The 27586-nt window shown below is 34.1% G+C and overlaps 1 long non-coding RNA gene across 1 annotated transcript in view; it reads left to right on the top strand.

Annotated features, from left to right (window-relative positions):
* The window catches only part of LOC106009416 (uncharacterized), a 259976-nt gene that overhangs the window by 206036 nt on the left and 26354 nt on the right, over positions 1-27586 (top strand). The window lies entirely within an intron of this gene.

Below are 27586 nucleotides of genomic sequence, written 5' to 3'. Positions count from 1 at the left end.
TGAGTGTTGTAGAAAAAGAAATGAAAGCCAAAAATATCAGTGATAGCCCTCTTCTTAAAAGGAAAAAAAAATTATTGTGGAAAAAAAATGTTCACAAAGTGCACAAAATAAGACATACAGCTCAGTGAATTACTATAAAGCAAACACTCAGCCAACAAATTGACTGCCAGAACATCATTTTTGCTGTGTCCTCCTTCACTATCCCAATGTCCTCCTCCAAGCTAAATGATCTGCCTTTAGTGGTAAACTTTCCCTAGTTTTCTTCATTTAAATACCATCTACATAGGAATTCTCAAGTGCTACAGCTTCACTTAGTCTGCTTTTATGGAAAGAATTGCACAGTGTGTGTTTAGTTTCTGACTCCTTTTTCTTTTTATTAAATTCAAATAAATATGCTTTATTAAAGAAAAAAGGAATATTGTTAAGCACCAAAACTGTATATTATTACATTGCATGTACAATAAGAGATAGGTGATTGCAATATTTGGTGTACAAGTTCTTAACTCTGAAGTCACGGGTGTAAAAAACATGAAATACAAATTCTGACTCCTTTTTCTGATGGCTGTGACTACAGGATGTTTTCATGTTGATTGTAGCTACAGTTCATTTTCATTCCTACAGAACAGTCTATTGCATTCCAATTTATTATAGTACATCCACTATTGATGGTCTTGTAGGTCAATTTCAGTTTGGGACTACTAGGAATGATATTACTATAATTATCCTTGTATTTGCTATGAACATTTGAGTTCACAGAGTGAACATCTTATACACATGTGTTGATGTACTTAGGAGTGGGATGGCTGGGGCATGGAAAATGCATAACTTCAACTTGAGAATTTTCCTAAGTGGTTGTGCCAATTTACTCCCCCAGTAGCATTGTATTTAAGTTCCTTTTGGCTGCACATCCTCATCAACTCTTAGAATTGTCAGTTCTTTTAATTTTATTGATAGTGAAAGGATGCTCATTGTGAATGTAATTTGCACTAATTTTATATAATTATTAACCATTTGAGCACCCTTTTTAAGTACTTGTTCCTCTTTTGCCAATTTCCTTTCTAAGTTAATCTTTTTTTGTTGATTTTGTTTCCTATTATTCTAGCTACAAGCCATGTAGCAGTTTCGTGTATTGCAAATAACTTCTCAGTTTGTCACTTAATTTTTCACTGCATTAGCAGTAGCTTTTGAAAAAGCATTTCTCACTGATTACTCAGAATTGAAATGGTAATAGCTATAATTTTAACTTTCAAAGTCATTTTTAAAGTTACTGGACAATAATAGAAAACTACATAGAAGAGTACTATATTAGACTTAATTAATCAAACCCAATTTCAAACTATTGGACTTTAAAATCAAACTTTTAAAAGAATATATTTCAGTTTATAATTTTATTAAAAATCTCTCAAGTAATAATACCACTTATTAATATCACTTGTAGTTGCTATGCATTTCCTTTAATCTACCCCAACACTCTATGAGCTATCACTGACTTTCACATGAGGAATCAGAATCCAGAAAATATAAAGAAACTGCTGATGACGACAGTTTGTATAAGAAACAGAACCATTACTAAAACAGATATTTCAAAATATAAAATCTATGCTTATTTTACTATTATGTTTTGTTAAGAAGTACCTGCATTATGTCAAATGGCTTCGTGTTTTATGTCAAATGGAAACACTATAACCAAAAGCAGTGTGCAAGAAAAAATACTCAAGGGATACTCTGAAATCCACTGTGAAAAATAATCTAAAAATATATAAAATGCTGGAGAAAGTGCAAAGATATAACATGACCAACTCTCTTGGCACAGAATCCTGAGACGTCTAGATGTTATACCAATTAGAAAAGGCCAGAGATCAAAGAGCAATCTTGTAGACATTATTTTGAAAGTAACACAGAGAGACCCTGTTAGCCATTATCTTTGATAATTTATAAAATAAACTGCATAATTATAGAGCATATACAGGTATTGAAGTGCTTTATAAAGTACAAGAGTATCTGTGAATAAGATATGTGATGAGACAGATATAGTCTAACAAAACCTAATCCATGAAAGTCTGAGTTTTCTACAGATAAAATAAAGAGTGATGAATTACATTATAAAAAGACTTTATGGATAAAAATGATTCCATAGGATTCCTTCAAAAACCAAGCTCTTCTTATGCTTTTCGAAAATAATTCCATTTACAATATTTTTTCCACAAGATTTCTCAGGAATGTGCCTGCTGTACAATATATCACAATTGCCATATATACTTGAGGGAATTAAAGAACAAATGACTCAGAATAGTAAAGTCATGTACACACCCCAGTACATCCAAACATTTAGTTTATTTCAATTATGGCTCCGAATAATGATACTAGTTGGCCACATGGTGCACACCTGTGATTTCAGCATCCTGAGAAGGTGAGGCAGGAGGATCTGAAGCTCCAGCCCAGCTTGGGGTACTCACAAAGACCCTGTCTCAAAATTTTAAAAAGGCTGGGGATGCAGCTTAGTGCAAAGGCTCTGGATTCAATCCCTAGTACTGCAAAAAAAATTGTTGTAATAAAGATTTATAAACACAAGTGCATACTCAGCAATCTGAAATTTCAGTTTCAACTCATTGTAATGCAAAAATCCATGTCAGAGTTGGCTCATAAAATAAATGTGCCCACTTTTGTAAGGAATACATGTGTCAAGAGCATCAGCATAAGGACACAGTCTAAATTGAGTGAGTTAAGGCTGTATTTCAGAACTTTATTGCTTGGGAAGTCTGAATACATTAGAATGACTTCAAGGAAAAGGAAAGGATTCCTGTAATTCTTCAGAACTAAGAATGTGATGATTTATACTACCCTTTGCTATGAGCTGAGCTAGAACCAGATGCATCTATTAACATATTTATTAAATACTCACAGATGGCTCAAATTTACAAAGTGCATAGTGAGTAAATCAGTTAAGCACCTTCGTATTTGCCAGATGACAATAACTGTATACAGGATAATATATTGTAATAGTAATAATAATAGCAATAATCTACAGAAACTTTTTTTATTTAAGGAAATTAAATTCATTTTGTGGAAATGTAAAAATGTTGCTCATTCTTGAAGACGCCTTACTCTGGTGGCTCTTGCACACAGGCATTTCTGAAGCAGATTTGTTATACTGTTACAATTTACGGACCATCTTTTCCTGTAAGAACTTGCCGTTCTAGAAATGGATGGCCCTTTGCTGTACCAATCTCAGCTCAGATGCCATGTCTGCAGAGCAGTCATCTGTAATCCCACCTAAAGTGGTCTTTCCTTCCTATTGCCTCAGTAACAACCTATTACATCAGGATCTCATCTTGTACATAACACTCATCACTATGTGCAATTACATTTTTTATTTATTAAATAAAGTATTTGTTTCATGTTTTATCACCCTTCATCTGAATAGGAGCTTTACAAGGGAAAGAGCATTATATATATTTCTAAAAGTTCTAAGGTCCCAGCTTTCAGAAGAGATTCTAGCACACAGCAGACCTGCTCCATAAACACCTGCTGAGTAAAGGAATGAAGAAAGGAAGAGGCCGGGTTGGCTTTTTCACTGGCTAACCTGGCTTTAATATTTTATTATAGAATTACATACCCCTGGGATATAGCTGTGGCTAAATCGAATGATCTTCAAACAGTGTTGATCACTAGTATAATCTTTGACCCATTTGTCCATTTGAAACATAGTTCTTGGCTTTGTGATGGTTGCATTTTAGAGAGGAAAGAAATATCAGATAAGTATTACATAAGGAAAAGCTCAGAATACAAGAGGGGAGTATAAAAAGGTGGGAGAGCATGCAAGTGACTAAAGCAAATGAACAAAATACTCAAAGGAAGTGAATGAGGCTCAAGGGCATCTGATTATCCTATTTACAGTTTTTATTCTTCCAAGTTTTCTATGTGTTTGACAGTATTTCATAATAAAGTTTTAAAATATTTTTACAAAATTAAAATATGTATCGCTTCTTGGCCTTTTGGCTAAGATCAAGTGCAAAATTAAAATATGTAACCTGTAGGTTAAAACAAAATTTAAAATCTTTACTTCATAATACAAACATTATAATTATATAAACCATAAACAGAATTCAACACTCTTGATACATATTCATATATATTAACCAATATCTTTGCTATATCTGTATCTAATGCTACAACATTAATATCTTTCTAAGGAAACTAGAGTCATTTATAGCTAAATGGATGCATATTGAGCCCATACTCTTAAGTGAAATAAATAGGACACACATGTGTAAATACAGAATAGTATCTCTAGTGTGAGAAACTGAAAGTGTAAATAAGGATGAAAATGATTAAAATGAATAATTGATAATTTGAAATAGGAAAAGGTCCAAAGGTGGCAGGGTGGAGGGAGGGGAAAGGGAAAGGGAAGAAAGGAAAGGAAAAATTATGAGAAAGAAAAAAAATAATGGAAAGGAAATCTATGTAAATAGGGAAGGGTGGTGGGAGTGAAGGGCACACAGGTAATGGGGAAAAAAATAGGAACTAAGATACATCATGTTTAGGTACAAACACCCAATGATAAATGTAAATGTATTGTATACCTAAAATGTACCAATTAATATATGGATTTTTAAAAAAATCTTTCTAAGGAATATGTTTTTACTATGGACTATTTATTTTTATTTTTCACAAAATTACTAATAATCTTTAAAATTAAATTTTATTGCTGATAAGTTTTAAATTATTGTTACTTTCAAGTGAACAGTTCCTGGAGAGCACAGTGATATTTTTTAATTAGGAAAATATTCCCTTTGTTGTTGTTGAAGTACCTGGTAAACCAGAGCTGATTCTGCTGAAGAATATTTTAAATTCTAATTTGTTTATATGCAATCATATGAATATTTCTACCATAACATGTCTGTACATACCATCTTTTTGTTTCATTTTAAATAGCTTTCTTAATATTTTCCCTGAGACACGGCTCAACAAGTAAGTTTTATTCATTTATGAAATTTGAATGCTTATCTAAATTTAGATGTTCAAAATCATGGGTCTTAGAAATTACAATTAAAAATAGCTCTACAAAGAGCTTCTTCATGTATTTCAAAATTGAAATATTAATTTAAAAATAGCATTTTGTGATGAGGTATGAAGGAAACTTATGAAGTATTGGAATATTCCATCTCTTCATCAGTATTGCAGTAACATGGGTATTAATATATACATATATATATTCAACTAAAGATGATCATCAAATAACCAAAAACACATAAAAATGTACCCCTATGATCATTTTATACACCATATTATAGATATATTATGCTAAAAAATGTTAAATTTTGTATACAAATGAACCCTCATTATTGAATCTGTTTCGTTCTTTTCTTGGTTTTGAGAAAAGAAATGTCAGTATCTTCCAGGTTCAAATCACCGCAATTTTAAAAGCTTCAGAATTAAAAATTTTGGCATCTCTTGTTTAAATACTTTAATTCAAAATACTTAGCTGATTTTGAACAAATAACACCAACATCAAGAAGACTTTTAGACCCGAGTTCGATCCCTGGTACAAAAAAAAAAAAAAAAAGAAAAAGAAGACTTTTAGTTTGCTGAAAGTTTCATTACCATTGTAAAAAGCTTAAATTGACTGAAATAGGTCTTCAAAGAGTAAAATATTTCAAACAATGCTGAAAAGGAAAGTGAGAAAGAATATATCACATTGCTAAAGCTTTTCCTGGTTAATTCCACATCCACTTTATCACATTTTATAGTTTTGTTTATATATAACTATATATATATAAAACATACATTTATAACAAAATTGTAAAATTTGCTATCTATAGATTTGCTTTTATCTTGATTAGTAGACATTGATATTTTTGAATACAATTGTTACATGTACACCATGGTGGATACATTCTGCAATGTAAATTTCTTGAATCAGTAGGAATATTTAATCAAAATGCTGTGTTCAACCACACTTGTACTGTGTTCTTATCACCATAAAACAAATAGTTTTTGTTGAATTTTGAAAAGTGTTCACAATATCAAATGTTGAGCTTTCAATAGAATGAACTCCTAAAAGCTTTTACTGATTCCATAAAACATATTTAAAAATCTTATTTTTCGGAATTTACTTATTTTCTATCTGAAATATTTAATGACCTTCATGTCATCTGGCATCATTTTACTGTTTTTTTATAGTCTTTTGCCCATAAAGCCACTACATTAAGCACTATCACTTCAGATTTCAAATACGCTCCCCAAAAATCTTGCAGTGAACATAAACATCATTAATTATAATAATGAGCAATTTGCTCCAGATAAAAAGATATGTTTCATAGGTTGACATGTACAATACCTTCTGCAGCTGCTTCTGGAATACAGAAACTGTCTGTGGCTAAATCATAGTGAATAGTAAGCATTAACAATGTTTGCAAGTTACATTTCCATCATCAACTATCGTGAGAAATGACAATCCAGTATTTAATTTTTCATTAATCCTGCACTGTCATTTTTTATCTCACTTCTGCCAAAAGTAATTTATTGTAAAATAAAAAGGATTCTAAAACAATAAAAAATAGTGTTGATTTGTTATTTGCAACTGCTAAAGGATAAAAGAATTCTAGTAAGAACTTCCAGATCCCTCTCTGTTTCTCTATGCTGTGGTAGGACTGCTCATCCTCTATTTTGCTGCACATTTCAGTCTGCAGTAACAACATACTGTACCATAGAATGAGTATTTTAAATAACTGAAACACATTTTTTTTCACCATTCTGGAGTTTGGAAATGCAAGATTAAGGTACCAGCATCGTCAATTCCAGGTGTAGATTCTTCTTCTGGCTTACACCTTTTCACAGTCCTTGCATTGCTGGAGGTGGGGGAGGGGAGGATATTGGGATTTCCTCTTGTTACAAGGCTGCAGCCTTCTCCTACTTATGGCCTTATTTCACTTCTCTTCAAAAAAGGCCTAGTTCTCCAGATACAGTCACATTGGCTGTTAGGTCTTCAGTATATAAATTTGGGAGGGGACACAATTAAATCCATAGCATTCAGTCCCAGTCCCCCAAATATATGTCTTTATCACATGCAAAATACATTAATTCCATCCCAATTGCCCCAAGATTTAATTCATTTGAATCAACTTTAAGTTCAAAAATTCAAAGTCTCACCTAAATCAGATATAGGTGAGGCTAGAGGTGTGATTCATCTTGAGGTAAAATTCTCCTTTCACTTTGAACAGAAAATTATGTGCTCCCCAAATGCAATAGTAGGACAGGGATAGGATATATATTCCTATTCAAAAAAGAAGGAAAGAAGAAAGGAAGGAATGAAGGAAGTTAGGAAGGAAGGGAGGAAGGGAGGAAGGAAGGAAGGAAGGAAGGAAGGAAGGAAGGAAAGGGAGAGAGGGCCAGAGGTAGAGATGAAGGGAGGACAGAGTGAAGGTTCCAAATAAGTCCCAATTAGATCTTAAGTTTCAAGACTAATTCCCTGGTAAATACACTGCCATTCAGGCTTACTGGGTGGCAGCCTCACCTCCGTTGCTTTACTAAGTGGTTCACTCCTCCAGCTCTCAGCAAGGACCCTGTCCTATGGTTTTTTTTAATGCACAACTGATTCAAATATTAATCTCATCCAGAAACAGCCTCACAGACACATCCAGAATAATGTTTGGCCAGATGTGTAGGCATCCTGTGGCCAAGCTGATAGAGTAACCCATTATCTGCATGTATTGAGCGTATATCTAACCTGTAATTCCCTTTGACTCCAAAACTAAATAACCTGCCAGCTTCAGGAATCCACCAGTCTTACTGTGGTTCAAGTAATCCAGAAACCTAAAAGATAAAAGCTGGTATTTAATCATCAGTCCCTCCTATGTTCTCTTGCTATGGGATTTTACACATAGTGTTCTTTCCGCCTGCAAACACTTTTCTTGCATCTTATTATTTTAAAATCATGCACATCAAATAACAAGTACATATAACAAATTAAAAGTACAAGAAAAGACTACCACATTATGGAATACATGATGTGTCATTTTGAGGATTCGGTGATTCTTAAAGATTTTGAGACATCACTGACAGGCTTTAATAATGTGAGTGATGTAATCAGACAGGACATCTTAGAGTTTAATCTAGTATTGTGAAGAGTGGATTGGCTAGGGTAAAAGCTAACAGGAAGCCCAATGGCCCAAATAGAATACATTAGCCTCTATGGGTGTGATACAAGTGGAAAGAGAGAGAAACAATGTGTTTGAAAGTTATTGAGAACGTGCACTTGACAAGGCTTGTTGGATCCCAAGGAAGTATGGGCTGTGCGTATACAGATAAATTTGGAAAGAGAACAAAGTGTCAGCTAAGAAAACTATGAAGAAGCAGACAGGGGAAGCTGAAAACTAGAAGAGTGCATATTCTGGAGCATAGAGCATGTGAGGATTTCAAGAAGATGGGCGGGTTTGGATGGGAGGAAAACTGCTAAAGTGTAAGTAGACAATAGAAAATGATATGAAAAGTCATCCATCATTTTAACAAGAGAATTTTTGATAAACTGGTGAGGAAAATATCACATTTGTAGGGTATTAAGTATGGGAAGGGAGAAAAAAATTACAAATTGCAAATAGAGAAAACTTTTTGGACAAGTTTGGTTGTGAGGTTTGGAGGCAAAAGTGTAGTAACTGGACAAAGAGGTGGGGACATGAGTATTATTTTGAATTGAAATATAGCTATATAAATGTGACGTTTTCCCATAACCTTCCTCTTAATTATGTGTGGTGATTACAGCTTAGAAAAGAGAATGTACACTGCTAGTAAGAAGTCCTCTTAAAGTTCTTTATTTAAATGGTATTTGTAGAGGATGTACGATTCAGAGGATTTTAAGCTGAAAGAGAAACAGTGCACAAATTTCTTAACTTTTAAAAGTGGAAAGATGAACATCAAATGTAACTTCAAAAGTAACTTTTGGTATCTTCCCCAAAGAGTTAAAGACATATTCCAGTGAAACATGCATACCCATGCCTTTGGCAGCACAATTCATAATAGCTCAAACTTGGAAGCAGTGTCTATATCCATCAACAGATGAATGGATAAAGAAAGTGTGGTATTTATACACAATGGAGTATTACTCCATCAGAAAGAAGGACACGCTTAAGTCTTTTGTAGGAAAATGGATGCACCTTGATAGCATAAGTTAAGTGAAATTAATCAGACATGCATACCTAAATATCACATGGTTTCTCTTATATGAGAAACCCAAAACATAAATAAAAAGCAAACTTAAAAATAGATAATAGACAATAGGGAGATTGACCTTTTGGAAATAAACAGGGAACCAAGAGATAGAGGGAGGGAGAGAGACAGGAGTGGAAGAGAATGAAAAAGGAATTGATATGCATGTATCAACTCTCCACAGGGAGTGTAAACATTATGTCTTACAAACATGTACTAATAAAAAATAAAAACTGAAAACAAAGTGCCTTTAAGCTGAGGCAGAATGGTCACAAGCCTGGCTGGGGCAATTTAACAAGACCCTGTACCCAGTACTAAAAAAATTTTTTTAAATAAAGTAATTTTTAAAACTGAGCAGCTGCACTTGGTGGCACATGGATGTAATCCAGAATTCAGGAGGCTGAGCCAGGAGGATGGCCAAGAGTTTGAGGCCAGCCTGAACTACATAGTGAGACTGTTTCTAAAACAAACAAACAAACAAACAATGAAAAAAGAACCCTGACTGAGGATAAGGCTTTGGAAATGTGAGTTACAGGACTAGATTTCCCCTAACCTCACAAGGAGATAAATGGCTCACAAGAACTTGGCCACCTTGTCCATCAGGGAGTCGGTAAAAGACCCAGGTTCTTAGTGTTCTAGTGTTTTTCCCATTTTATGCCCAGTTTATTCACTGGGTCGGACACTGTTTTATTGTTTATTGATCTATTTTTGTACTTAGGGCTTGAGTTGGAGAATGTTGCAATATGTCACTCTGTATAAATGTAGAGCATATCATATATGTGGTATGTCATAAATATAGTTTAAATTGTATAATGGTTCTCAATGGGGTAAACCAGAGCAGCTATATCAAATCTCATTAATTAAACTCAATCACATTTATGAAGAGAGATTCTATGTTGTTTTGTTATAAAAATCCATTTTAACCATTGAAATAATTCTTTCCTTTTCAGTGAAAATCACCTCGTAGGCAAGAAAAACTGTTCTAAGTTACTATTTAAAAGAAATAAGAGTTTATATCAGATCCAGGTATATTTTAAAGTGAAGTATCCTTTTTATTATAGAATACATGGAGGTCAATAAATAATGTTTCTAGGGCAGAAACAGTAACAAATCGCTTCTTATAAGATACTGCTCATTTTATAATGAAGAACATTTTTTATACGGACACGAACCATTTGTTGACATAGACTCTATAGGATTATATGTTCTTTAGGCAAATGAATGTAGTCTTTCATAAAAACGTTAGACATTTTTCAATAGGCCAGTTAAATATTTTAAGACTTCATATTTCACTCACACAAATTTAGTGAAATTTGTGGACAGTTGATGTTTGTATCCAGGTGATAAGTATCTCAAATTTTTACTAGAAATCTAATAATAAAAGATCATAAAACAATTATGTAATATTGCTATATGGGATATTTTAGGCTTTTTCTCAGTATTCACCTATCGGAATATTTAAATTTTTTCCCAAGCACACATTAAAGTATTCTTTAACAATAAGTCAACAGGACATTTCTTTCCCAGTTGTAATAAACACTAGAAAATTTTTGTAGAAAATGGATTCTTCAGTTTTCCTTTTTACTACTACAAGAAATGCACTACAAAGATGAGAACTCTAGCATTTGTGTTAGCTAATAAGGAGAAAGCACCATCTACTAATTGGAAGTAGTTTTCATTAGATTTTTCAATGATTTCTGATATCTTATCCCTAATAATGAAATAAATCTAAAAAAGAGATACTCAGTTAATTACCTTATTCTAAAGTGGATTTACTTTTAATCTTCCATATTTTTCTTTTAAAAGAAAATGCTCTAAAGCATCTTAGCTTTATAATTAATGTGTGTGTATAGACATGCCTTTTATCTCCCTAAACCTTAGTCTCTTAAAAACCTCATACTGAAGGTTGTTTTTAATGTTAAGGACAATGCATGCTCTTAGATGACTCTTTCTATAGACAGTCTCCCACTACACCCTTATTTCTATCACCCCTGCACATAAATCCAAATAGTTCATTCAGAAATCTGAATCTGTGTTAGAGCATTCAGTTGAAGTGAATCACATCTCATGAAGACATCCGCAGGTGCCTTTCCATTCAGGTGACAAGGAAGAGTCAGTTCTTAGAGGGGGAAGCAGTTTAATGCATCAGAATCTATCTGAAGATACTTGCAGCACATTTACTGAAAATGAGCCCCTTCATGTTTAACATGGAAATGCTTTCGTTTAATTTAATTATTAAATTGCTTATTTTCAAAATACAGAGGAAAATGTGGAAGCAGAAGGACTAGAATTCTTCATTGTAAGCAAGTTGTTTTGATTGTCTGTAATCATTATACAAATTGCAATTTTATCCAAAGAGTTGAGAGGGAAGATATGACACTCATAGGACAATTATTGCTGAGCTGAGAGATTGCAATGTATGTCAGCCATGAGTAAAGCACTTAACATTGGAGTGACTGGTCTTAATGCCACTTCTGGGTTTTATTAGCTCTGTGACCTTGAAAAACATTTATAAGCTTTTTAAATTTCAGGTTTCTCATCTTTACCTTAAGTATTAACAATCACTACTTCACAGGGCTGTTACAAGGATTACATCAGATAATGCATAGAAATCTGAGCATGTAGCAAGAGGGGTGCCATTTAGTTAGCACTATGTACCTATTTTACAGAACCAAGAAGTAATTAGAAAACAAATATTTGAACTTACAGTAATACTTGATTTGGCATATATGGCCAAGTGGATTTGAAAGAACAGTCTCAACTTGAAAGTTCTGTTTAACATTTACAAGAATTAGCAATATGCTTCTAACAATTACCTTTTAAATTTTCATTACAAGTCTTTACAAAGCACAAATGCTATGCATGCACATTTGTTAGCTGTATATAGAAATCAAGGAAAAACATGATAAATTGCATGTGTAGAATGTGTGTTCATTTTCTACTGCTGCATGGCACATTATCACAGACTTAAAAGTTTAAGCAGAACCATTTTATTAGCTTACCATTATATTTACAATGATCAAGCTGGGTAATAAACACCCATTTATCACCTCCTGGTTCTCTAGGTTAGACCCAGCTCTCTGATAAGGGTCTGCTTTTTGCTTTAATAACACAATACCTAAGATCAGGTAATTTATAGAGAACAGAGATTCTTTGTTCACAGTTGTAGCACCTGGAAAGCCTAAGATCAAGGACTCCTTTTCTGGCTGTGTTATTCCATGGTAGAAAGTGGAAAGGCAAGAAAGCAAAGGTATAGGTACAAGAAAGATGAAGGGGACTGAACTCATCCTCTTATCAGAAAGCCACTCTCAGGACTACTAACCCACTCCCATAATAATGGCATTAATCCACTTTGAGGTCAGAGTTTGTAAGACCTCATCACCTCTTAAAAGTGCCACTTCTCAGCACTGCTGTGTTAGGGATTAATTTCAACACGTAAACTTTAGATGACATTGAAACCATAGCAGTGTCTCCCACAGCCAGAGTCAGGTTGTCAGAGGGCTGGGTACTTATCTGGAAGCTCTGAAGAAGAATCCACTTTGAACTTCTTTCAGATTGCTAGCAGAATTTAGTTTATTACCATTGTAGGACTAATCTCTTTTATAAGTTCTAAGTCAGGTGTTACTTTTGGCAACTAAGAGCCATTTCCAGTCCTTTCACGTGCTCCTATCCATCTTCAAAACCAACAATGGTGCACAGACTCCCCTTCATGCCTCACATCTCCCTTACTCTCTTCAGGAAAAACTCTGCCCTATAGGGCTTGGTAATTAGGTTAGATCCACCAGGATAATATCCCTTTTGATTATTTCAAAGTCGACGAGCCAGTAACCTAAATTACATCTACAACATTTCCTTTCCCCTTTAACCACATGTGTAACATCAGGGGCAAAGGATATAAAGCTATTTTTAAAAAGAACAAAGAAACAGAAATGGGCCTGGGAGCTGAGGCATAAGAGAGATGAGGAGTTTTACCCAGTTGGAGACTATAAGCCTCATGAAGACACCAACCCTAAGAAGACCCAACAGAGGGTCTTGGGTGACACCTGTTTTATCTATCTTTTTCTACAGACCACTAAATGCTCTGACACAAAATATATTTCACAGCCAAATCTATCAGTTGTGTAAAGAAAATTCAGAGCTCCATAATAGCAGGTGGCTGTTCCTAAATATTTCACATGTTCACTATTGAGTCATGATTTCATCAGGCTGGAAAGCTACAGACATAAATAAGTGTTTAATAAAATTGGAGAAGGATGTGGCTGGAAACACAGAATTGAGAAGTATACTGTGCATTGAGGAAAATAAACCTTAAGATGTTTCTTTTAAGATATTGTAAAAACACTGTAGCTCTTGAGTGTGATTTTTATTGCAGTGTAAGGGGATGGCTCTTTAAAGCTGTCACAAAGAACTCCTTGGAAATAACCGATTAGGACATGACTAACACATACCACTAAAACCTCAGAAAAATATGTCAAAAGTGAGGCCCTGAAAAATTTCATCCACCTATCATTCATTTGTCCCTAGTTAGGGGCCGAGGAGGGGGGAAAACAGGGAATTTAAATAAACTTTGTTAATGAAGGATAATTTCAACTGAGAAAGTACATAGATAATGTGTCCAACTTCGTAAATTATTACAAGATGAACACACCTATGCAGCCAATTGCCAAATCAAGGCCATTGCTTGCATCACAGAATGATCCCTCCCCACCACTTTTGCCCACTTACAGTCCCCATCTCTGCCCGGGCTAACTCTTGTTGACTTCAAATACCCTTGATTAGTTTTGCATTGTTTTCAAAGCGGTATAGGTAGATTTATAAAATACATATTTATTTGTGCCTACCTTTTAAATTTTAATATCTTGTGATCAAGTGTAGATGTAATTTATTTTTATTGCTCCTTGGTATTCATTTGGCTGAATTCCCATAATTTACTGTCCTTTCTATATGATTTACTTGGGTTCTTTGCAGAGTTTGGCTACTAAGAGTAGTGCTACTACAAATATCACACAAATCCATGTAGACCCCTGCTCCCTTACATACACCATTATGTTTATTATATTTGTATGTTTTATGGTTTAGATCTGAAATGTCCCCCAAAATTCTCATGTGTGTAGAAGGTGATTCAATCACAGGGGCTCTACACTTATAAGTGAATTAATCGCCTCATGAGTTCATAGCTGTGTGTGGCATTAGGAGGTGGCGTCAGAAGAGGTGGGTCTCTCAGGGAATGACCAGTACATCATTCTCCCAGCCTTCTCTTTTCCTCTCCGCTTCCTGGATGCCATGACATGAGCAGCTTTCCTCTGCCTTCCTGACTTGCAGTGAGCCGACTATGGGTTGAATTCTCTAAAAACCATGAACCAAAATAAACTTTTACTCCTTTAAATTGTGAGGATCAAGTATTTTGCCCTAATGACAAGTGATAAAACAGAAAGGAATTGTTGACTCATAGTGAATGCCCATGTTCTACTTTAGTAGGTAATGTCAAACTGTTTTCCAAAGTGGCTGCCCCAGTACACACCCTAACAGCAATATGTGAAGCTGTTCAACACTTGATGTTATCAGTCTTCCTAATATTAGCAACTCTCTTATGTATAGTGGTATCTCCTTGTGGTTTTCTTTTGCATTTCCCTGATAACAAATACGATTATGTATCTTTAATATTCTTATTGGCTATTTGAATGTGCTTATTATAAATTATTTATTTACCTATTTTATATTGATTTTTTGTCTTTTTAACATTAATTTGTGAGATTTCTTTATATATTTTAGATTTGAGCCATTTGTTGATTATTGGTGATGTAAGAATCATTATCTCTTATTGTTTGGCTTGCTTATTCATTAACAAGTATTTTAAATTTTAATTTATCTTTTTTCTTTTATCTACTTAGTGTTGCTTGTGAATTGATTATGACATACCAGGAGTTCCATTTCCACTTAGGCACTAAAAAGTTATAAGATAGTATTGATTCCATTCCAACACAAAGAAAAAGCTAAATAATTAAAAAATGATAAATTTTCTTGAACCCACTTGAGATGTGAGGTTGCAAGACTACTGAATAAACTTCATGGCAGAGTGACAAACCTCTCTGAGGAAAATGGGAGACGCTTGGAGATGAGAAAGAGTCTGGGGGTAGGGGTGAGGGAAAGTAGAGAGGGATAACAGGATTGAAAAAATTCAAGATGTTATACTCATGTAACAATTCATCAAAATGAACACCACTATTATGTGCTACAAATATGCCCATAAAAAAATGCGTATTTGTATTTCATGTATCCAAACTGTTTAATGTAACATCCTGATTGTGCTATTACAAATCATTACCACTGAAGGAAATTGGATAAAGAACATACACAATTTCACCATATTATTTCTTACAATTTCATGTGAATCCACAAATATTTCTGTCTTATTTTTTCCAAGTGCATGTGAACCACAATTATCTCCAAATAAAAACTTTAATTACAGAAAAGTGTATAGGAAGAGAGGAAGACATTATTTAGCAATAGCTTAATTTAAAAAACAAATTTTAAGTGATATTTTGCACTATGTGATGAAACAGTATTGTGTTACTAAAAACATTAAAGAAATAAAACCTGTGTAATTTTAGGCTTTATTCAATGACTAGATTACAGAAGTTAGTGGTTTCTATTTTGAGCCGACTATTTTAAGTGATGTGGTTCTACTTCACATCACTGTACTTTAAGAGAATTTAAAGAAAATTCAAAGCCTATGATGAAGAAGTTCTAGAAACTACACCATACATGCAGTGTTTGCCCTCAAGAAGGAGTCAGTGGACACAGTACTGCATTCTCCAAATTATCAGAAGAATTTCCATATGGAAGAATTAGACTCTCTTGGTAAGAGCCTAAGGAATAAAAATAGGACTGACTGGCCTAAGAAGAGTGATTTCAATTTGATACAAGAAACTACTGCCTTTAACTACAGTGAGTTGGAATCCTCCCCACATGAAGAAGGTCTTATTATAGCACTAGTTATGTGACTATGAATAGGCAGACACTGGCTGGGAATTTGCAAACAGCACTGTGGGTGTGAAGCATGCCTTTGACATCTCAAGCACATTGGCTTTACCCAGGGCAGAATATCACCAGACTTATTTCAGGATGTTCTTTAGTGAGTTAGTCATCTTGGAAAAGTATCCAGTGTTTCAGCCTGAGGCCATGACACTCAAAGTCTAGAGTGATAGGGCAACTTTAGCACAGCTTAAGTAGAGATAATCTACAAGCAGCATCTGATGTCCCTAAAAAAGGTAGATCTGCGTGCTATTCTATGCCCTGTAACTATGATAAAATATACTTCCTTGGTCTCTCACTGAACTTAGGACTGGCTAAAGATGAATTGGCCTATTTCAGAGGTAGAAATGTGAATGTGGTTTGTCCACATATTATAGAGACATCTTGGTGAGGTTCTAAAATTAAGGGCTTGGGATTTTTCTAGGTTTGAGTGGAAATTCTGGCCTTTACCTTTTATTGGATGTATGATCTTGTTCAGACATATAACCTTTCAGGGACACAGTATCTTTAACCTATCATTTGGCATGATCATAACACTGAGATGAAAGGATTAGTGTGATGGATTAATGTATGTAAAACACATTATAGGATGTCTAGAATCATAGCAAGCATGCAATAGATAAATATTAATTTTATTTCCCTTTCCCTGGTTGATAAAGTGCTAAGTATATCAGGAACATTTAGTCAACTGATGGACTTTATAACAGCATGAATGGCCAAGACCTTTCAACTTTTCCCAAAATAATTTTATTGAAGAAAATTTATAACTGAAAGAGAGGCAGAGAGGAAGGGAGAAAGGGAGAGAAAGAAAGAAGGAGAGAAAGAAAAAGGGAGGGAGCAAAAGAGGGAGGGAAAGAGGGAGGGAGGGGAGAGAGAGAGAGGAGGGGGAGAGAGAGAGAGAGAGAGAGATCGATCAGCTTACATTTTTCTGGGAAAATCAAAATATTACTTGTATCATTTGTCCACAGACTGGAGAAGGGCCTTACCCAACCACACACTACACTGTACAGGTCCTCCAAGAAGCACTGCTTTGCCCACAAGCACAAAAAATTCCCTTCAGCTTTTGTCCTTCCTCACTTTCTGAAAGACTCCCCTTCCCTTTTCTTTCTGCTATGGTTTGTTGGTTTGGTCCCCAACAAAACTCACGTTGAGGCTTATTCCTCAGTGAAACAATGTTGGGAGGTCCGACCTAGTGGGATCTTAGGACAGAGGCCTCATGAATAGCTTAGTGCCCTCTCATAGGAGTGAGCTACCACTTCGATGGGACTGGACTAGTTACTTATAGAGAGGGCCACTATAAGGACACTTTGTGTTTGGTCTCTTCATGTGCTTACTTGCTCCTCTGCTATCTGCCACAGGGTAAGGTAATATGCGGTCTTCACCAAAAGTCAGCAGATTCTGGTGACCTTTAGCATTGTGATCAAAAATAAACCTCCTTTTCAATCAATTTATCTACTCTCAAGTATCCCATTATAGCAACAGAAAATAAAGTGAGACTCCATGCCTCTTCCTTCCTTTTTTGACTTTTCAACCTTTCTCTTCTCCTAAAGGTGTCTATGGAAATGAAGACATGTAGACACTGGTGTAGACAAAGTGCTACTAAGTATCTCACCGTGATTCAGTATGGCATCAGACAGCCAGAATAATGCAACCATTTATATTGAAACAAAGTCCTGGAGCTTGTCTTTCATGAGACATTAGCTCTCTTTAGTTGCTGGATCATGGTATAACATTGTGGAGGAGCCAGACAGTGAAAGGAATGTGGGCCTCAGGGAAAGAGCTATGTATCAATTAATGTGAATTATTAATGATCTGCTCACCATCCTGATGCATACACACTAAAAATCACCTCTGGCATGAGGGAGAGTGTGGGTGTACAAGGGGCAAACAGACACAAGAGAAGTGAGAGGTGAAGGCAGGACATATTCAACAGAAGCCTCACAAAAGTTCTAGTGCTTCTGTTTACATTTGCCCATGACTTACTCAACTGAATCTTTAACCTTGCTGGGAAGCCATTTTCCAAACTTCTGCAGGCTCAGAAGAGAACCTATCTTTACCTCACTTCTCATCCTCCCACCTAATTCCTATGTACTTTAAGAATGCAAAATTATTCAAGCTTTAACCTGCAAAAATATGCTCAGGAAATTCCATTGCATATCTACAGGAAGAAAAAAGCTTTAAAAAATTCATTTTTAAATAAATTAAAATATATTTAAGTTTCCCCTGCATGATATGGCCAAAAGATCATGGCTTAGGGAACAGGGAATGAATAAAAATAGGTTCTGTTTCTCATTGTCTTCTAACTATTCACATATTACTTAACTCTGCTAAGTCTTAATTTCTTCCTCTGTAAAGTGAAAAAGTGAGGCAAAGCCTATAAATTAATAATGTGTTTAAAACACCAAAAGGAACAAAACCAGACAGAAAAACATCACTGAATTGTAGCAAAATTATAGTTAAGAAAAACAAAATTGAATGCAAGCTAAGTCTTAGTTTTGTAAATTTTGAGAATTCTTAACATAGCTTATATTTACATTTATTATACTTAATATATATATATATGTTGTGGGTGAAGTCCATCATTATTCATTGAGATATCAAGTTGAAACTGAATTAATCACAGCTAAACAGTTTATTTTACTGATATTTTGTCTCATTAGAAACAATTAACATTCAAAGGTAAGGTTAAGAGAAAAGTCAATAAGCCTTACGATAAATGAAAGTCAAAGTCAATCTATCATTTAAAACCTTCAAGTAGAATTTTGCAGCTTAAAAACATCAATTAAAGTCTTTGTTAACATTGGTTATTGCTTAGTACTAAGCTTAAGGACATTTTTATTCTTTATTCTCTTTGAACTTTTCCTGAAAGAAGTATGTATTAATTTTATGATCAGTATAATAAAAATTTATCAAAAATAATTAGAAAATAATAAATAGATGCAGAAGAATAAGATTAATCTAGTAGTCTTTGAAGGATATTAGCCAGTTGGTAGGATGTAGGCCTTAAAAAGAGGATAATACATTGAATTTATATAATACAGCTACAAAGAATTAAAGTGATTTAAACTAATAAATACATGTAATTATAAAATATATTTATATATTGTATATAAAATATATATTTTATAGTGAGGCTATATGGTATAATATGTTACAATATAAATGGGAAACCAGGCTGTCAGAGAAATTAAATAATTCAAACTTCTTTTCTAGATAATATAAGCAGAAAAGCCACATTTCGATAAAATATTTCTTTATCCCAGCTGAGTATTGGACTCTTAAGCAAATTCATTCTTAGAAATGTGAGTTTCGTCACCACAGAGACAGATAGGTTCTTTAGATTGTGTCAATTTGTAATGATTTTTCTTGGATTACAAGTGACAGGAGAAATACTCCTCTCTCACTCATTTTGAAAATTAAAAAGCAGCCCAGATAAGGTGAATATAAGAAATATGCCTCCAAAAAACAAACCAAAATGAAGGTCTATAAAAAAGAACCTAAAAGTTCCAAGTGACTGAAAATAATAATTTATTACTTAAGTAAATGACAATTTATTGCTTTGATCTCTTAGGAAGAAAAAAACCACAACAGAACCCCTAAAATAGAAGCTATCAAAGAAGAATTAGTTTTAATTTAGTTAATGGAATGGAATTCTAAGAATATAATTAAAAGATTCCTTTTTTTATGGTTTAAAAAGGTATTTAAAACAAATATTTACCCACCATTCTATGTAATGCAGAGAAAAAGAGTATCTCTTTTTCTACTCTTTCTAATGTTTTGACTTTCTTCCCATCATATTATTACTGAAGTTATCTCATGTCAAAAGGGGAGCTCAGGTCTTGGGATCACTGTAGGTTTAATATGCACATTAGTGTGATGAGAAAATGAACAGTACATCATTGCAGACATGAGCAGATTATCAGTAGAGTCAGGAGGCGACTATTGCGTAGGTGCTCTGATGGGGCAGGAGGATTTGGTAGAAGACAACTTGTGAACATTCAGGAAAGATTCCTCCACAGTTGATAGTAGAAACTTGCCTTAGGGCTGAACTCCAATTTTGATGTAAGAGAGATTAAAAGCGATAGAGAAACTAAGAATGGGTCTTGGTTTGAAGAAATTGGGTTGCTAAAGAAGAGTCTGACTAAATACAATAAGATAAGAACTCAGTGATGGAATTTGCATATAGGTAGAAACCAATATTTAGGGCAGCTCATCTTTAGACATTAACTCAAAAGGCAAAAAAGGGGATCTATCTATCCTTTGTATAATTATGGTCATAATTGCAAAGATGTATAAAATATCTACTAAGCCCCTAATGCTGTACTTTCTTTGAATGGAGATCATTTAATCCCTTCAATAATCTTCCTAAACAAATATACAAAATGTCTATTAAAAATTAAAAATATACATTTCAACTTGTCTTCCTTTTGACCTTGTTACTTTATATTCACCATATTTCTAAAGAAATAAGACTTAACATCCTGTCAAATTCTCAGTCATTTAGAATTCATTACAAATACATGTTATATGTCAAGGCTACATACCTCATTAAGTACCCAATGAGTTGCGCAAGTCTTCATCAAATTTAAAATCAATTGAAAGAAGGCTGATGAGTAGGCATGAACTGACCATAGGAGCTCCATACCATGTTTTCTATAACTCAGAACCATTTATATACTAGATGTATTCATATTAATTTTTGACCATTATATTGTATTTTGCCTATAATAGAGGCTCCAGGAAAATTTTTTTTTTTGAGATTTCAGCTCTCTCTACCTACCTGCGTTGCCATTTCCTCATGTACTTCACACTATTCCCTTCTTGTCCCTTCCTAATACACTGAGAATTTTTAAATATCTTTCAGTTTTCTATTTCCCTCCTAGAGGTGAAAAAAGCCTACGCAGATGCACATAGTTACATTACTGGAACTTTAATGACAGCTGTAAATATTTTGTCTTTTACTATGAACATACTAACTTTCAGGTTAACTGCTCTTCATATTAGCAATTATACCCAATGAAACATTCCCTATTAACATTCATTCTTTATGAAAAAGTCATATGTTTCTATTTCTTCTTTATAAAAATAAGCATGAGATATATTCTAATTTTGGTAGTGAGAATGTGTATAGTGACCTTTAGTTATGTTGAAACAAATATTAGGCTTGATAGTTTCCAGAGAGAAACATCCTAATATACAATAAGCAATCTAATTATTTTGTAGCTAAAAATATTCTGAAAATATCTACATACTGTTTTCTAATTAAACATATGAAATTGAATGCACAGTCCATTTTGGAATTACTGCTTTTGAGGATGAAATTAACTTAATATAATTTAGAAAAATTCTCTTAAATTCTTTTTGAATAAGACCATATTGCAGATAAATTGATAAACCATTTTTATCAGGCTTTCTTGCAGTTGGGAAGATTTAAGTCGTATATATGCATAATACCCATCTTAGCTTCATCTTAATGCAAACTGTTGAAGAAAGCTTTTATTGCCCCTCATCAGTTTTTTTACATTATTACTAGTGCTGAGAGTTAAAAATGACTACAATTCCTATCACTATAGCCAAATAGATTTCTAAAATTGATTTATCCAGGTATAAGTGATCCATAACCATCTCCCAGATAGGCTATTTTTTCTTTACCATACTCATTATGAGAAATAAAAATAAATCCCCATTTTATGGATTCATAAACAGGACACATTTTAAATTAGTAATGTAAATTTCAAAATAATCACTCTTTGTTATGAGTTATTATCTATATCTTAAGTTTTTAATGTACTTTTGAATGACTTGGCAACCTAACCATGCATGGGAAGTTAATTCAATCTGTAAGTTTGTGGGGAAGGATGTAAATCACATGTGAGTAGAGATTTATTTTGGCCACTGTAGTGTCTACCTCACCAGGACCTGTTGCTGATACTAAGTACTCAATAAATACATATGGCGTAAAATAATAAACCTAAATGCTAAATTAGTCATATTATTTTAGAGTTTTTATTTTTTATGAATGTAATGAAAGGATCAGCAACAGAAATACACAATCAATGTCAAAAGTATTTTATGCTAAAGAAAGATTTGTTACTTTTCTGTACTACGATACATTTATAAACTGAGCCTAATATTTAACCACTCTAACATAGTGTACCAGTCAGATACAGTGTGTTAGCCATATTCACTTGCAGAAAGCAGAATCTACTTTACAAATTTCAGCAGAAGAGATTTACAGCAGTATATTAAACAGTAAAATAATTAGGAGGATGGAAAAAAAAACGAGCTCAGTGAGCTTCCAGGAAGAACACTGGCAAACTGGTGTGCCATGAAAAGTTTGCCATGATTAGGAAACTATAGAATGAAAAAGTTGCCAGTTTGAAAGATTTGTCATTTCCATAATCTACATAAACAAAATCATTATCTCTGACCCTGCCTCTTCCCAAACTGATTCAATTCTATTGTCAGTTCTCCAGAAACACATAGGATTGATGGAATTACATTATATTTAGAATGGTGGCTGCAAAGGGTTCTGGGAAATATTAATAATTAATAAATAATGTTGTTAGTATTATTATTTTAGCATCTGGTCTCAGCCAGAACATTTACTTCACTATAAGTGCATAGAACTTTTATATCTTAAAAAATATGATATTGCCTTGAGTTCAGTTGTCTAATTCCTTCCTAATAACTCAGAGAATCAACCTATGGCATCAGGCATTATACCAGTCCAAGGTTATTGAATATGTAAAGTCTGACCAGATTCTTCATCACCTTCTAGTCTTAGATGAAGTGGTGGGACTACATCCCCCAAACAGAATGCCAGGATATAGTTAGAAAGTCATATGTAATGCAGTATCACTCTCTGATTAAACATTTTGTTCAATTAACAAACCACAGAAGATAGTAAAATACTCTAGATAAAATGGATCAGTAGGGGAAAAATAATTTTAAAAAATAATTTCAGGGGATATAGAAGCTTTAGTGTAATGGAAACTGTAGGAGCTGGCAGAGTAGACTAGCATTTAGATTCTCCCCGTTATATAACCTTGACTACATCTCAACCTCTGCATGTCAGTTTTCTTGTTATGCAAGTGGGGTAAATATACATCTCACTTGCTGAATCTGAGAGTTAATTGGGTTAGAGTTGTGCCTGGAACATATGAGATACACAATAAATATTAGCTATTATAATTAATCACATAAATTAAAGAATCATATTTTTATCTAGCACACACTCTCCAGATCCAGTCCTGATTCCCAAAGGTCCTAAAGTTCGATTTAGAAGAACCTGCAATACAAAGAATTAGAATTTATGATACGTAACTCACAGAAAAAGGTGCTTCTTGTTTACAAAGGCCTTAAAAGAGTGGAATCCTCACAGACACCAACAGCCTTAACAATAGAGATTGATAGTATAAAGTAGATATCTATGTGGCAGCATGGAAAACCTCACTGGACTAATGTTGATCTTCCCACCCAAAATAATACCTAAAAACAAAAACTGTCACAGGTTCAATCTAATCTTGATGGGTCATCAAATTGCACAAGGGTTAAAGATGAAGGATCAAAGTCAAGTAAATAAAACAAAAATAAAACATAAATGATACTGTTACAAAATGCACACATAAATACACACATACACACACACACACACAGACACACCCTCAAACCATTTTATAGGTTAGAGTCTACTATTCAGAGACATAAGACTGCTAAGGCCTGATATAGAAAGAAACAATTACCGGGGTGCAGGGAGTGGGAGTATGTCAAGAATTGAGCAGAATGAGAAAAAAGGAAAAATGAGGGTATTCTTGGTGTAGGAAAGAGAAGATCCAAATGCATTAGCTGTAAAGGTAATATTGCTCAAGTAGAGAATATTCAGAGGAGATCAATGGAAATAAAAAAGGAAATACAATTTGGGAACAGAATGTAATGTCTTTGAATACCATAATAAGGAATTAGTGGGTAAGGAAGTGGCACCACAAGGTTTTCAGCAGGACAGTAAAGGATGAAATGAATCTTGGCACAACACTTGAACCATCTACATGGAGGAAAATGAGCGGGATGAGACTTTCTCAAAAAGTTGGGCTTGATGGGCTGAGGGCCTACACTGACAGCTAGGAGTAGAAAGAGGGGAGTCAGGGAGTGAAAACATTCTTTAAAAAAGGGCTTGGTGCTTATTATAAAATAACCAGTATCAATGTAAAAGTGATAAAAAATTTGTTTGTAAATTATAAAAATGAAACAGCAAGATGAGAGACAAAAAAAGACAGAGAGACAGAGACAGAGACAGAGATTGGATCACTTTCAGGATCAAGTCCCAAGAGAAAAAAACATTTTAAATTGTGTGGAATATTTTGCATCTTAATTCTCTAAAAGAACAAGCTATAGTATATACATATTTTTATCTTCTAAAGAGAAACAAACTGAAAGGATCTTTCTTGAATTATTGAGTCTGTAGTTAAAGCTCAAATTAATACTTTCCAGAAGTCACTAATAGTACTTTGGTAAAAGAATTCATTAGATGTGGGTAACTACTTGCTACACGGTGGTCAACAGAAATATTCACCTAATACTGGCTCTGTGGATGGGCAGCTAGGTTGGTAACAAAACCCATAGCCTTACAGAATATGTGCTGGAGTTTATTATCATTTCTGACATCCTTCCAGATCCCTCATAAGTAAATATCAGTTTACCATTAAGCAACCTAATTATAGCAGCCTACAGTGAACTTCATTAGAGAAAGAAATAGAACACTTGCTGTAATGTGGATTTCAGAGTAGAAGGACGTGAAATACTCTGCATTGGTAACATGGAATGTTCAGGAAAAACTTCATTTTCCTGGACCATATTCATTTGTGGCCAGTTCTATGTAAGCAGCAATAGAAACATTAGGCTAAAATGAAAAATATTTATGTTTTTAAATTTAAAATGATTTATTTTGGTGTAAGAATAAACTTATGCAAATGGCATCATCAAATATATTTTCTGAATTATTTGAAAGGCATATTTCCATGGGTTAAAAATTCACTCACAATTATGATAATTATGCAAATTTGCCCTACCTGAAACATCTCCCTATAAATAGCCAACTGAAGTATTAGACAAGGAGCTATCAACATGGAAGGTGCAAGTATTGGTTTGTCTGTTATATTCTTTCAATAAAAACTACCAAAAGAGTTAAATAGCAGAAGAAAGACACTTGCAAGAAAAAAATTAACAAATTCATTAACAAATTTTCTTTACTGCAAATTCTCTACTATGTGGACTCTTTACAAGTTTGCATTGTCAATGAGTCCTGTGAGTTCACTCTTGAAGCAGTGCCCTTTCAGTTCTGATACAAATCACTGTAAAGCCAAGAGCAGTGCCCAGCTGGGAAAGCAGGTGTAAAATGGCCCACCTAATTACAGCCTTGTCAAGTAATGGCTATGAGACCACCAGTGACTGCTCCGCTAGTGAATTTTGGATGATTCCATCCAATTGGATTAAGAAATAACATGTAAAGAGAAAGGCATATAAGTCACAGAGATAGACAGTACCAAGACTGTAAATGTTACTTGATCTGAGAGTGCAAAGGCAGGAATTTTTAGGAAACAGTCCCTTCTGACAAACACGAAAGACATTGTGTAGATATCGGGTTTCAGAGCACCTCTGAGTGTATTATTACTGAGGAACTACTGAGTTACACTTGAACAGAAAAGGAGTCCCCAGATGGACAACACAGCTTTTCCATTCACAATCTACACTGGTAAATTTAGCGCACTACCCAACAATTTTTTATGAAGCTATAACTATGAAAACTCTCTGGATTACAACCAGAAAGTAAAGCCTCTCTGCTATCCTGAAACATTCAACAGCAAACAAAGCTGTCTGAATGTCTGAAGAACAGTCACAATTCAATCTCCCTATCCTAGGCTTTTTCTTTAAAAACTTAACAAAATGGAAGCAGGCTCTAAACCCCACAGGGAAAGGAAAGTTATTACCAGGATCTATAAGGCTGCTTACTCCCCCTACTATTCTTTGCCTGGAGGCCAGGAATACAGCATTTTATCAGGAGCCCTGCTCAGTGAGTAGAGGACACACGTCCAGATGGCAAAGTCACCTGCTTCTAGGCAATGCATAGAAGCAATTACTGTTGTTTGGCTTCTATCCAGAACAAAAATAGTTTAATATGTTAGCCCAAATAACTATATTCCAGTTGATCCAGGAAGTTTTAGATTAATACAGTAATATTTTCAGTTCCATCTATCATGCTAAAAATACTGCCAATGCTTCTTAATAATAATTATGCTTCACTGTTATATTGAAGTCATATCATTCTTTTAGAAAATATCCTAGTAGTATTTTAAAATTTGTGTTTTTTTAATGTCAATAAAGATGTTAAGAACAATTTCAACGAAAGAGACTGACCTAGAAGGCAATAAACTATTGCAAATAGGTATGTGCACACTTGGAAAATAGGTAATTTCAACTAGAGTCAGGGTTGCTTGAGAATAATTCAACATCTGTCTAACTATAATTCTACTTTAATAATTTAATTAATGATATTTGAATTATATACACTTTGTCTATTCTATGACATCCCTCCATAACAAAACTAAAATATTATATTTATATCTACCATTCCCAGAAATCTCCAGAAATTTTGTGTCTATGAGAGATATAAGACATGCCATCATAAACATTAACCAACTGCATTCTGATATTCTCATGGACATAAAAGACACTTCAGGCTCAGTTCAACAAAATTTAGAGTGAAAAGGTACTAAACACCATGCTCTTGGTAAAATCTCTTTTATTTTTAGGGAACTCTATAATAGTACTTTGAAGAGGTATAAATAACTAGCCTAAAGTATTTCAGTAAAAATCCTTTCCTCCTCTTTTTCTCACTTATGTAAATTGCAATCCCTTATTGACTACAACATCTGCTCCAAGAGTCAAGCATGTATTTAGTTCTTCAACAAATTATTATCAAGTGTTTAGGATGTGGTAAACATCATTCTGGGTTCAGTATTGTCCCTGACATAGGGAAGCAATCAACAGATCAGTAGTCCTCTTGTTCTTTCTTTGTTGCATCCACTAACTCAAATTCACTCTTGTGACATCCCTTCCTAATAACCAGGCAGAAATAGAGAGACAAGGAGATCTGGCCATAAACCAGAGGCTGACATAAGCAAAAGTAGAGAGGAAACGGAAGGTGCTTATTGTTTGGCTGGAGGAGGGGAGTTACAGAAAGGGAGCTTTCATGATTCATTTATAGCTTTATAACTGGTAAAACTCAGAGCACCATGACACCATACACTAAACAGGAAACAGGAATGGCAAGAGTAAGCTCAATTTTCCT

This window comes from Heterocephalus glaber, unplaced genomic scaffold, assembly GCF_053883595.1.
Source record: "Heterocephalus glaber isolate CG9 unplaced genomic scaffold, H.glaber_assembly_v1.0 deba00001577, whole genome shotgun sequence".
NCBI lineage: Eukaryota > Metazoa > Chordata > Mammalia > Rodentia > Bathyergidae > Heterocephalus > Heterocephalus glaber.
This window is presented reverse-complemented; position numbering and strand designations above follow the sequence as displayed.